This window comes from Magnolia sinica, chromosome 4 (assembly GCF_029962835.1).
Source record: "Magnolia sinica isolate HGM2019 chromosome 4, MsV1, whole genome shotgun sequence".
Lineage (NCBI taxonomy): Eukaryota > Viridiplantae > Streptophyta > Magnoliopsida > Magnoliales > Magnoliaceae > Magnolia > Magnolia sinica.
In genome coordinates, this window is record NC_080576.1 from 71,277,793 (window position 1) to 71,290,036 (window position 12,244).

At 35.0% G+C, this 12,244-nt stretch overlaps 1 long non-coding RNA gene across 1 annotated transcript; it reads right to left on the bottom strand.

Annotated features, from left to right (window-relative positions):
* Positions 1-3,888: 3,888 nt before the first annotated feature.
* On the bottom strand, positions 3,889-12,008 carry LOC131244535 (uncharacterized). Its single transcript, XR_009170366.1, has 3 exons — positions 11,946-12,008; positions 9,355-9,385; positions 3,889-3,953 (listed from the first exon to the last, which is right to left on the bottom strand). It is a non-coding gene; the product is annotated as an uncharacterized LOC131244535 (long non-coding RNA).
* Between the last annotated feature and the right edge of the window lie 236 nt (positions 12,009-12,244).

Consider the following 12,244-nt stretch of genomic DNA (forward strand, 5'->3'; position numbering starts at 1 on the left):
GAACATCAACCTATTCTCAATTCCCTAAACCTATAGCTAATAACCTGAACCTAAACCTAAACCTAAACCTAAACCTAAACCTAAACCTAAACCTGTATCCTTAACCTAACCGTAAAACCTCAAATCCCTAAACCTAAACCTACACCTAATCCCAATCTCAACTCCCTAACCTAAACCTAAACTTAAACTTGAAAACCTAAACCTAAACCCGATCCCAAACCCGAACCCGATTTCCTAAACCTAAACCTTAACCTATTCTCAATTCCCTAAGCCTAAACATAACCCTAAACCTAAACCTAAACCTAAACCTATAACCTATAACCTATAACCTATAACCTAAACCTATAACCTAAATGTATTCTTGAATCCCTAAACCTAAACTTACACCTAATCCTAATCTCAACTCCCTAACCTAAACCTAAACCTAAACTTGAAAACCCAAACCTAAACTTGATCCGGAACTCGAACTCGATTTCCTAAACCTAAACATCAACTATTCTCAATTCCCTAAACCTATAGCTAATAACCTAAACCTAAACTTAAACCTAAACCTAAACCTAAACCAAAACCTAAACCTAAACCTATAACCTAAACCTAAACTTAAAAACTAAATGTATTCTCAAATCCTAAACCTAAACCTACACCTAATCCTAATCTCAACTCCCTAACCTAAACTTAAACCTAAACTTGAAAACCCAAACCTAAACCCGATCCCGAACCCGAACTCGATTTCCTAAACCTAAACATCAACCTATTCTCAATTCCCTAAACCTATAGCTAATAACCTAAACTTAAACCTAAACCAAAACCTAAACCTAAACCTGTATCCTATAACCCAAACCTAAACCTAAACCTAAAACCTAAATGTATTCTCAAAGCCCTAAACCTAAACCGACACCTAATCCTAATCTCAACTCCCTAACCTAAACCTAAACTTAAACTTGAAAACCCAAACCTAAACCCAATCCAGAACCCAAACCTAATTTTCTAAACCTAAACCTTAACCTATTCTTAATTCCCCAAGCCTATTGCTTATAACCTAAACCTAAACCTAAACCTAAACCTAAAACCTAAATGTATTCTTAAATCCCTAAACCTAACCCTAAACCTAAACCTAAACCTAAACCTAAACCTATAACCTATAACCTATAACCTAAACCTAAAACCTAAATGCATTCTTAAATCCCGAAACCTAAACCTACACCTAATCCTAATCTCAACTCCCTAACCTAAACCTAAACCTAAACTTGAAAACCCAAACCTAAACTCGATCCTGAACCCGAACCCGATTTCCTAAACCTAAACCTAAACCTATTCTCAATTCCCTAAACCTATAGCTTGTAACCTAAACCGAAACCTAAACATATAACCTAAACCTAAACCTAAACCTAAAACCTGAATGTATTCTCAAATCTCTAAACCTAAACCTACACTAATACTAATCTCAACTCCCTAACCTAAACCTAAACTTAAACTTGAAATCCCAAACCTAAACCCGATCCCGAACTCGAACCAGATTTCCTAAACCTAAACCTAAACCTATTCTCAATTCCCTAAACCTATAGCTTATAACCTAAACCTAACCCTAAACCTAAACCTCAACCTATATCCTATAACCTAAACTTAACACCTAAATGTATTCTTAAATCCCTAAACCTAAACTTATACCTAATCCTAATCTTAACTCCTTAACCTAAACCTAAACTTAAACTTGGAAACCCAAACCCAAACCCGATCCCGAACCCGAACCTGATTTCCTAAACCTAAACCTTAACCTATTCTCGATTCCCTAAACCTATTGCTTATAACCTAAACCTAACATTAAACCTAAACCTAAACCTAAACCTATAACCTATAACCTAAACCAAAAACCTAAATGTATTCTTAAATCTCTAAACCTAAACCTAAACCTAAACCTATATCCTATAACCTAAACCAAAAACCTAAATGTATTCTTAAATACCTAAACCTAAACCTACACCTAACCCTAAACTCAACTCCCTAACCAAAACCTAAACCTAAACTTAAAAACCCAAACCTAAACCTGATCCCGAACCCGAACCCAATTTCCTAAACCAAAACATTAACCTATTCTCAATTCCCTAAACCTATAGCTTATAACCTAAACCTAAACCTAAACCTAAACCTTAACCTAAACCGAAACATATAACCTATAACCAAAACCTAAACCTAAACCTAAAACCTAAATGTATTCTCAAAGCTCAAAACCTAAACCTACACCAAATCCTAATCTCAATTCCCTAACCTAAACCTAAACCTAAACTTGAAAACCCAAACCTAAACCTGATCCGGAACTCGAACTCGATTTCCTAAACCTAAACATCAACCTATTCTCAATTCCCTAAACCAATAGCTAATAACCTAAACCTAAACCTAAACCTAAACCTTAACCTAAACCTAAACCTAAACCTAAACCTGTATCCTATAACCCAAACCTAAACCTTAACCTAAAACCTAAATGTATTCTCAAAGCCCTAAACCTAAACCTACACCTAATCCTAATCTCAACTCCCTAACCTAAACCTAAACTTAAACTTGAAAACCCGAACCTAAACCCGATCCCGAACCCGAACCCGATTTCCTAAACCTAAACCTTAACCTATTCTCAATTCCCTAACCTATAGCTTATAACCGAAACCTAACCTTAAACCTAAGCCTAAATCAATAACCTAAACCTAAAACCTAAATGTATTCTTAAATCCCTAAACCTAACCCTAAATCTAAACCTAAACCTAAACCTATAACCTATAGCCTATAACCTAAACCTAAAAACGAAATGTATTCTTAAATCCCTAAACCTTAACCTACACCTAATCCTAATCTCAACTCCCTAACCTAAACCTAAACTGAAACTTGAAAACCCAAACTTAAACCCGATCCTGAACCCGAACCAGATTTCCTAAACCTAATCCTTAACCTATTCTCAATTCCCTAAACCTATAGCTTGTAACCTAAACCGAAACCTAAACTGAAACCTATAACCTAAACCTAAACCTAAACCTAAACCTAAAACCTAAATGTATTCTCAAATCCCTAAACCTAAACCTACACTAATCCTAATCTCAACTCGCTAACCTAAACCTAAACCTAAACTTGAAATCCCAAACCTAAACCCGATCCCGAACTCGAACCCGATTTCCTAAACCTAAACTTAACCTATTCTCAATTCCTTAAACGTATAGCTTATAACCTAAACCAAACCCTAAACCTAAACCTAAACCTATAACCTATAACCTAAACCTAAAACCTAAATGTATTCTTAAATCCCTAAACCTAAACCTACACCTAACCCTAATCTCAACTCCCTAACCTAAACCTAAACCTAAACTTGAAAACCCAAACCTAAACCCGATCTTGAACCCGAACCCGATTTCTTAAAGCTAAACCTTAACCTATTCTCAATTTCCTAAACCTATATCTTGTAACCTAAACCTAAACCTTAACCTTAACCTAAACCTAAACCTATAACCCTAAACCTATAACCTATACCTAAACCTAAAACCTAAATGTATTCTTGAAGCCCTAAACCTAAACCTACACCTAATCCTAATCTCAACTCCCTAACATAAACCTAAACCTAAACTTGAAAACACGACCCTAAACCTGATCTCGAACCCGAACCTGATTTCCTAAACCTAAACATTAACCCATTCTTAATTCCCTAAACCTATAGCTTATAACTTAAACCTAAACCTTAACCTAAACCCAAACCTAAACCTAAACCTATAACCTATAACCTAAACCTAAACCTAAACTTAAAACCTAAATGTATTCTCAAAGCCCTAAACCTAAACCTACACCAAATCCTAATCTCAACTCCCTAACCCAAACCTAAACCTAAACGTGAAAACCTAAACCTAAACCCGATCCCGAACCCGAACCCGATTTCCTAAACCTAAACCTTAACCTATTCTCATTTCCCTAAACCTTAACTTATAACCTAACCTAAACCTAAACCTGTAACTTGCACTTATAAGCTAAACCTATAACATAAACCTAAGCCTAAAACCTAAACCTAAACCTAAAACCAAAATGTATTCTCAAATCCTAAAACCTAAACATACACCTAATCCTAATCTCAACTCCCTAACCTAAACTTAAACCTAAACTTGAAAACCCAAACCTAAACCCGATCTCGAACCTGAACCCGATTTCCTAAACCTAAACCTTAACCTATTCTCAATTCCCTAAACCTATAGCTTATAACCTAAACCTAAACCTAAACCTAAAACCTAATGTATTCTCAAATTCCTAAACCTAAACCTACACGTAATCCTAATCTCAACTTGCTAACCTAAACCTAAACTTAAACATGAAAACCTAAACCTAAACCCGATCTTGAACCCGAACCCGATTTCCTAAACCTAAACCTTAACCTATGCTCAATTCCCCAATCCTATAGCTTATAACCTAAACGTAAACCTAAACCTAAACTTAAACCTATAACCTAAACCGAAACCTAAAACCTAATGTATTCTCAAGTCCCCAAACCTAAACCTACACCTAATCCTAATCTCAACTACCTAACCTAAACCTAAACCTAAACTTGAAAATCCAAACCTAAACCTGATCCCAAACCCGAACCCGATTTCCTAAACCTAAACATTAACCTATTCTCAATTACCTAAACCTATAGCTTATAACCTAAACCTAAACCTAAACCTAAACCTTAACCTAAACCTATAACCTTTAACTTAAACCTAAACCTAAATCCTAAATTGTATTCTCAAATCCATAAATCTAAACCTACATCTAATCCTAATCTCAACTCCCTAACCTAAACCTAAACTTGAAAACCCAAACCCGATCTCGAACCCAAACCCAATTTCCTAAACCTAAACCTTAACCTATTCTCAATTTCCTAAACCAATAGCTTATAACGTAAACCTAAACCTAAACCTTTATAACCTATAACCTAAACCTAAACCTAAAACCTAATGTATTCTCAAATCCCTAAACCTAAACCTACACCTAATCCTAATCTCAACTCCCTAACCTAAACCTAAACCTAAACTTGAAAACCCAAATCTAAACCTGATCCCAAACTCAAACCTGATTTCCTAAACCTAAACCATAACCTATTCTCAATTCCCTAAACCTATAGCTTATATCCTAAACCTAAACCTAAACCTAAACCTAAACCTATAACCTATGACCTAAACCTAAACCTAAAACCTAAATGTATTCTCAAATCCTTAAACCTAAACCTACACCTAATCCTAATCTCAACTCCCTAACCTAAACCTAAACTTAAACTTGAAAACCCAAACCTGATTTTCTAAACCTAAACCTTAACCTATTCTCAATTCCCCAAGCCAATAGCTTATAACCTAAACCTAAACCTAAACCTAAACCTAAAACCTAAACCTAAAACCTAAATGTATTCTTAAATCCCTAAACCTAACCCTAAACCTAAACCTATAACCTATAACCTATAACCTAAACCTAAAACCTAAATGTATTCTTAAATCCCGAAACCTAAACCTACACCTAATCCTAATCTCAACTCCCAAACCTAAACCTAAACCTAAACTTGAAAACCCAAACCTAAACTCGATCCTGAACCCGAACCCGATTTCCTAAACCTAAACCTAAACCTATTCTCAATTCCCTAAACCTATAGCTTGTAACCTAAACCGAAACCTAAACCTAAACATATAACCTAAACCAAAGCCTAAACCTAAAACTTGAATGTATTCTCAAATCTCTAAACCTAAACCTACACTAATCCTAATCTCAACTCCCTAACCTAAACCTAAACTTAAACTTGAAATCCCAAACCTAAACCCGATCCCGAACTCGAACCAGATTCCCTAAACCTAAATCTTAACCTATTCTCAATTCCCTAAACCTATAGCTTATAACCTAAACCTAACCCTAAACCTAAACCTTAACCTATATCCTATAACATAAACTTAAAACCTAAATGTATTCTTAAATCCCTAAACCTAAACCTACACCTAATCCTAATCTCAACTCCTTAACCTAAACCTAAACCTAAACTTGGAAACCCAAACCTAAACCCGATCCCGAACCTGAACCTGATTTCCTAAACCTAAACCTTAACCTATTCTCGATTCCCTAAACCTATTGCTTATAACCTAAACCTAACATTAAACCTAAACCTAAACCTAAACCTAAACCTAAACCTAAACCTATAACCTATAACTTAAACCAAAAACCTAAATGTATTCTTAAATCCCTAAACCTAAACCTATACCTAAGCCTAATCTCAACTCCCTAACCAAAACCTAAACCTAAACTTGAAAACCCAAACCTAAACCCGAATCCGAACCTGAACCCGATTTCCTTAACCTAAACATTAACCTATTCTCAAATCCCTAAACCTATAGCATATAACCTAAACCTTAACCTAAACCTAAACCGAAACCTATAACCTATAACCTAAAAATAAACCAAAAACCTAATGTATTCTCAAATCCCTCAACCTAAACCTACACCTAATCCTAATCTCAACTCCCTAACCTAAACCTAAACCTAAACTTGAAAACCCAAACCTAAACCCCATCCCGAACCCAAACCCGATTTCCTAAACCTAAACATTAACTTATTCTCAATTCCCTAAACCTATAGATTATAACCTAAACCTAAACCTATACCTAAAACCTTAACCTAAACCTAAACCATAACCTATAACCTAAACCTAAACATAAACCTAAAACCTAAATGTATTCTCAAAGCCCTAAACCTAAACCTACACCTAATCCTAATCTCAACTCCCTAACCTAAACCTAAACCTAAACTTGAAAACCCAAATCTAAACCCGATCCCGAACCCGAACCCGATTTCCTAAACCTAAACCTTAACCTATTCTCAATTCCCTAAACCTTAACCTATAACCTAACCTAACTAACCTATAACCTATAACAACTAACCTAAACCTAAACCTAATGTATTCTACCAAACTAAACCTACACCTAATCCTAATCTCAACTCCTAACAACCTAAACTAAACTTGAAAACCCAAACTAAACCCATTCTAACACGATTTCTAAACCTAAACCTTAACCTATTCTCAATTCCAACCTAAACCTAAATAAACCTAAACCTAAACAAACCTATAACCTAACCTAAACTACTAACCTAACCTAAACCTAAATGTATTCTAAATCCAAACCTAAACCTACACTAATCCTAATCTCAACTCCACCTAAACCTAAACCTAAACTTGAACCCAAACCCGATCGAACCCGAACCCATTTCCTAAACCTAAACTTAACCTATTCTCAATTCTAAACAACTTAAACCTAAACCAAACCTAAACCTAACAACCTAAACCTAAACCTAAACAAAACCTAAATGTATTCTAAATCCCTAAACCTAAACCTACACCTAACCTAATCTCAACTCCCTAACCTAAACCTAAACTAAACTTGAAAACCCAAACCTAAACCCGATCAACAACCGATTTCTAAACCTAAACCTAACCTATTCTCAATTCCTAAACCTATACTTTACCTAAACCTAAACCTAACTACCTAAACCTAAACCTATAACCTAACTACTAACCTAAACCTAAAACCTAAATGTATTCTACCTAAACCTAAACCTAACCTAATCCTAATCTAACTCTAACTAAACCTAAACCTAAACTTGAAAACCCAAACCTAAACCCGATCCGAACCCGAACCGATTTCCTAAACCTAAACTTAACCATTCTAATTCCCTAAACCTATAGCTTATAACCTAAACCTAAACTAAACCTAAACCTAAACCTAAACCTATAACCTAAACCTAAACCTAAAAAACCTAAATGTATTCTCAAACCTAACCTAAACCTACAACCTAATCTCACTCCTAACCAATGTAAACCTAAACTGAAAACCAAACCTAACCGATCCGAACCGAACCGATGGCCTGGATCAATGCGGATCCTAAACCTAAACCTTACTTATACCTAACCTAAACCTAAACTAACTTATAACCTAAACCTAAACTAAACCTACTAAACTAAACTAAACTAAACCAAATTAGTAATCTAACCTAAACATACACCTAACCCTAATCTCAACCTAAACCTAAACCTAAACTTAAACCAAACCTAAACCACTAATATAATTTTTTTACTACAATTTTTGAACTAACCTATAACTTAACCAAACCTAAACCTAAACCTAAAACCTATGTATTCTCAAATCAAACCTAAACCTACACTAATCCTAATCTCAACTCTAACCTAAACCTAAACTAAACTTGAAAACAAACCTAAACCCGATCTGAACCACCCATTTCCTAAACCTAAACTAACCTATCTCATTCACTAACTATACCTAAAAACAAACCTAAACTAAACCTAAACCTAAACCAAACCTAAAACCTATGTATTCTCATCCCAAACCTAAACCTACACTAATCTAATCTCAACTCCTAACCTAAACTAAACTAAACTTGAAACAAACCTAAACCCCAACCACGATTTCTAAACCTAAACTAACCTATTCTCAATTCCTAAACCTATAGCTTTAACCTAACCTAAACCTAACTACCTAACCTAAACCTACTTTCCTAAACCTAAACTAACCTAAATGTATTCTAACTAAACTAAACTAACTAATCCTAATCTAACTCCTAACCTAAACCTAAACTGAAACCCAAACCTATACCCTAAACCATTTCCTAAACCTAAACTTAACCTATTCTCATTCTAAACCTAACTAACAACAACTTATACAACAACAACAAACATTAACAACAACCACAACCACAACAACAATAAACCAACAAGTTTGATGAGGGGAAGAAACAACAACAACAACAACTACAACTACAACAACATACAACAACAATGGTTATCCTAGTTCAGGTTAGAACCACAACATCTAACACTAACAACAACAACAAACAACCTACAGAATCCTAAACCAAACCTAAACCTAACCTAACCTAATCACTAACCCTAAACCTAAACCTCAAATAAACTAAAACCTAAACCTAAACCCACCTAACCTAATCTCAACTCCCTAACCTAAACTTAACCTAAACCAATACCCAAACCTAAACCGATCTCAAACCTAACCCAATTTCCTAAACCTAAACCTTAACCTATTCTCAATTTCCTAAACCAAAACTCAATTCCCAAAACCTAAACCTAAACCTATAACCTATAACCTAAACCTAAACCTAAAACCTAAATGTATTATCAAATCCCTAAACCTAAACCTACACCTAATCCTAATCTCAACTCCCTAACCTAAACCTAAACCTAAACTTGAAAACCCAAACCTAAACCCGATCCCAAACTCGAACCTGATTTCCTAAACCTAAACCTTAACCTATTCTCAATTCCCTAAACCTATAGCTTATAACCTAAACCTAAACCTAAACCTAAACCTAAACCTATAACCTAAACCTAAACCTAAACCTAAAACCTAAATGTATTCTCAAATCCTAAACCTAAACCTACACCTAATCCTAATCTCAACTCCCTAACCTAAACCTAAACCTAAACTTGAAAACCCAAACCTAAACCCGATCCCGAACTCGAACCCGATTTCCTAAACCTAAACCATAACCTATTCTCAATTCCCTAAACCTATAGCTTATAACCTAAACCAAAACCTAAACCTAAACCTAAACCTATAACCTAAACCTAAACCTAAAACCTAAATGTATTCTCAAATCCCTAAACCTAAACCTACACCTAATCCTAATCTCAACTCCCTAACCTAAACCTAAACCTAAACTTGAAAACCCAAACCTAAACCCGATCCCGAACCCGAACCCGATTTCCTAAACCTAAACCTTAACCTATTCTCAATTCCCTAAACCTATAGCTTATAACCTAAACCTAAACCTAAACCTAAACCTAAACCTAAACCTATAACCTAAACCTAAACCTAAAACCTAAATGTATTCTCAAATCCCTAAACCTAAACCTACACCTAATCCTAATCTCAACTCCCTAACCTAAACCTAAACCTAAACTTGAAAACCCAAACCTAAACCCGATCCTGAACCCGAACCCGAATTCCTAAACCTAAACCTTAACCTATTCTCAATTCCCTAACCCAATAGCTTATATCCTAAACCTAAACCTAAACCTAAACCTTAACCTAAACCTAAACCTAAACCTATAACCTATGACCTAAACCTAAACCTAAAACCTAAATGTATTCTCAAATCCTTAAACCTAAACCTACACCTAATCCTAATCTCAACTCCCTAACCTAAACCTAAACTTAAACTTGAAAACCCAAACCTAAACCCAATCCCGAACCCAAACCTGATTTTCTAAACCTAAACCTTAACCTATTCTCAATTCCCCAAGCCTATAGCTTATAACCTAAACCTAAACCTAAACCTAAACCTAAAACCTAAACCTAAAACCTAAATGTATTCTTAAATCCCTAAACCTAACCCTAAACCTAAACCTAAACCTAAACCTATAACCTATAACCTAAAACCTAAATGTATTCTTAAATCCCGAAACCTAAACCTACACCTAATCCTAATCTCAACTCCCTAACCTAAACCTAAACCTAAACTTGAAAACCCAAACCTAAACTCGATCCTGAACCCGAACCCGATTTCCTAAACCTAAACCTAAACCTATTCTCAATTCCCTAAACCTAAACCTAAACCTAAACCAAACCTAAACCTTAAACCTAAACCTAAACCTTAACCTATAACCTGAATGTATTATCAAATCTCTAAACCTAAACCTACACTAATACTAATCTCAACCCAACCTAAACCTAAACTTAAACTTAAAAAACCTAAACCCGATCCCGAACCCGAATTTCCCTAAACCTAAACCTTAACCTAACTCATTCCCTAAACCTATAGCTTATAACCTAAACCTAACCTAAACCTAAACCTATAACCTATACCTAAACCTAAACCTAAAACCTAAATGTATTCTTAAATCCCTAAACCTAAACCTACACCTAATCCTAATCTCAACTCCCTAACCTAAACCTAAACCTAAACTTGAAAACCCAAACCTAAACCCGATCCCGAACCCGAATCCGATTTCCTAAACCTAAACCTTAACCTATTCTTAATTCTCTAAACCTATAGCTTATAACCTAAACCTAAACCTAAACCTATAACTTATAACCTAAACCTAAACCTAAAACCTAAATGTATTCTCAAATCCCTAAACCTAAACCTACACCTAATCCTAATCTCAACTCCCTAACCTAAACCTAAACCTAAACTTGAAAACCCAAACCTAAACCTGATCTCGAACCCGAACCCGATTTCTTAAACCTAAACCTTAACCTATTTTCAATTCCCTAAACCTATAGCTTATAAACCTAAACCTAAACCTAAACCTATAACTTATAAGCTAAACCTAAACCTAAAACCTAAATGTATTCTCAAATCCCTAAACCTAAACCTACACCTAATCCTAATCTCAACTCCCTAACCTAAACCTAAACCTAAACTTGAAAACCCAAACCTAAACCAAATCCCAAGCCCGAACCCGATTTCCTAAACCTAAACCTTAACCTATTCTCAATTCCCTAAACCTATAGCTTATAACCTAAACCTAAACCTAAACCTAAACCCAACAAACCTAAACCTAAAACCTAAATGTATTCTCAAATCCCTAAACCTAAACTACACCTATCAATAACCCTAAACCTAAACCTAAACCTAATTAAACCAAACTAAACCCTAAAAAAAATAAAAACTTAACACAGTATAAAAAAAACAACTAACTAACTAACTATACCTAAACCTAAACCTAAACCTAAAACCTAAATCTAAACCTAAACCTAAACCTACCTAAACTATCTCAACTCCCTAACCTAAACCTAAACCTAAACTTGAAAACCCAAACCTAAACTCGATCCTGAACCCGAACCCGATTTCCTAAACCTAAACCTAAACCTATTCTCAATTCCCTAAACCTATAGCTTGTAACCTAAACCGAAACCTAAACCTAAACATATAACCTAAACCTAAACCTAAACCTAAAACCTGAATGTATTCTCAAATCTCTAAACCTAAACCTACACTAATCCTAATCTCAACTTCCTAACCTAAACCTAAACTTAAACTTGAAATCCCAAACCTAAACCCGATCCCGAACTCGAACCAGATTTCCTAAACCTAAACCTTAACCTAGTCTCTATTCCCTAAACCGATAGCTTATAACCTAAACCTAACCCTAAACCTAAACCTTAACCTATATCCTATAACATAAACTTAAAACCTAAATGTATTCTTAAATCCCTAAACCTAAACCTACACC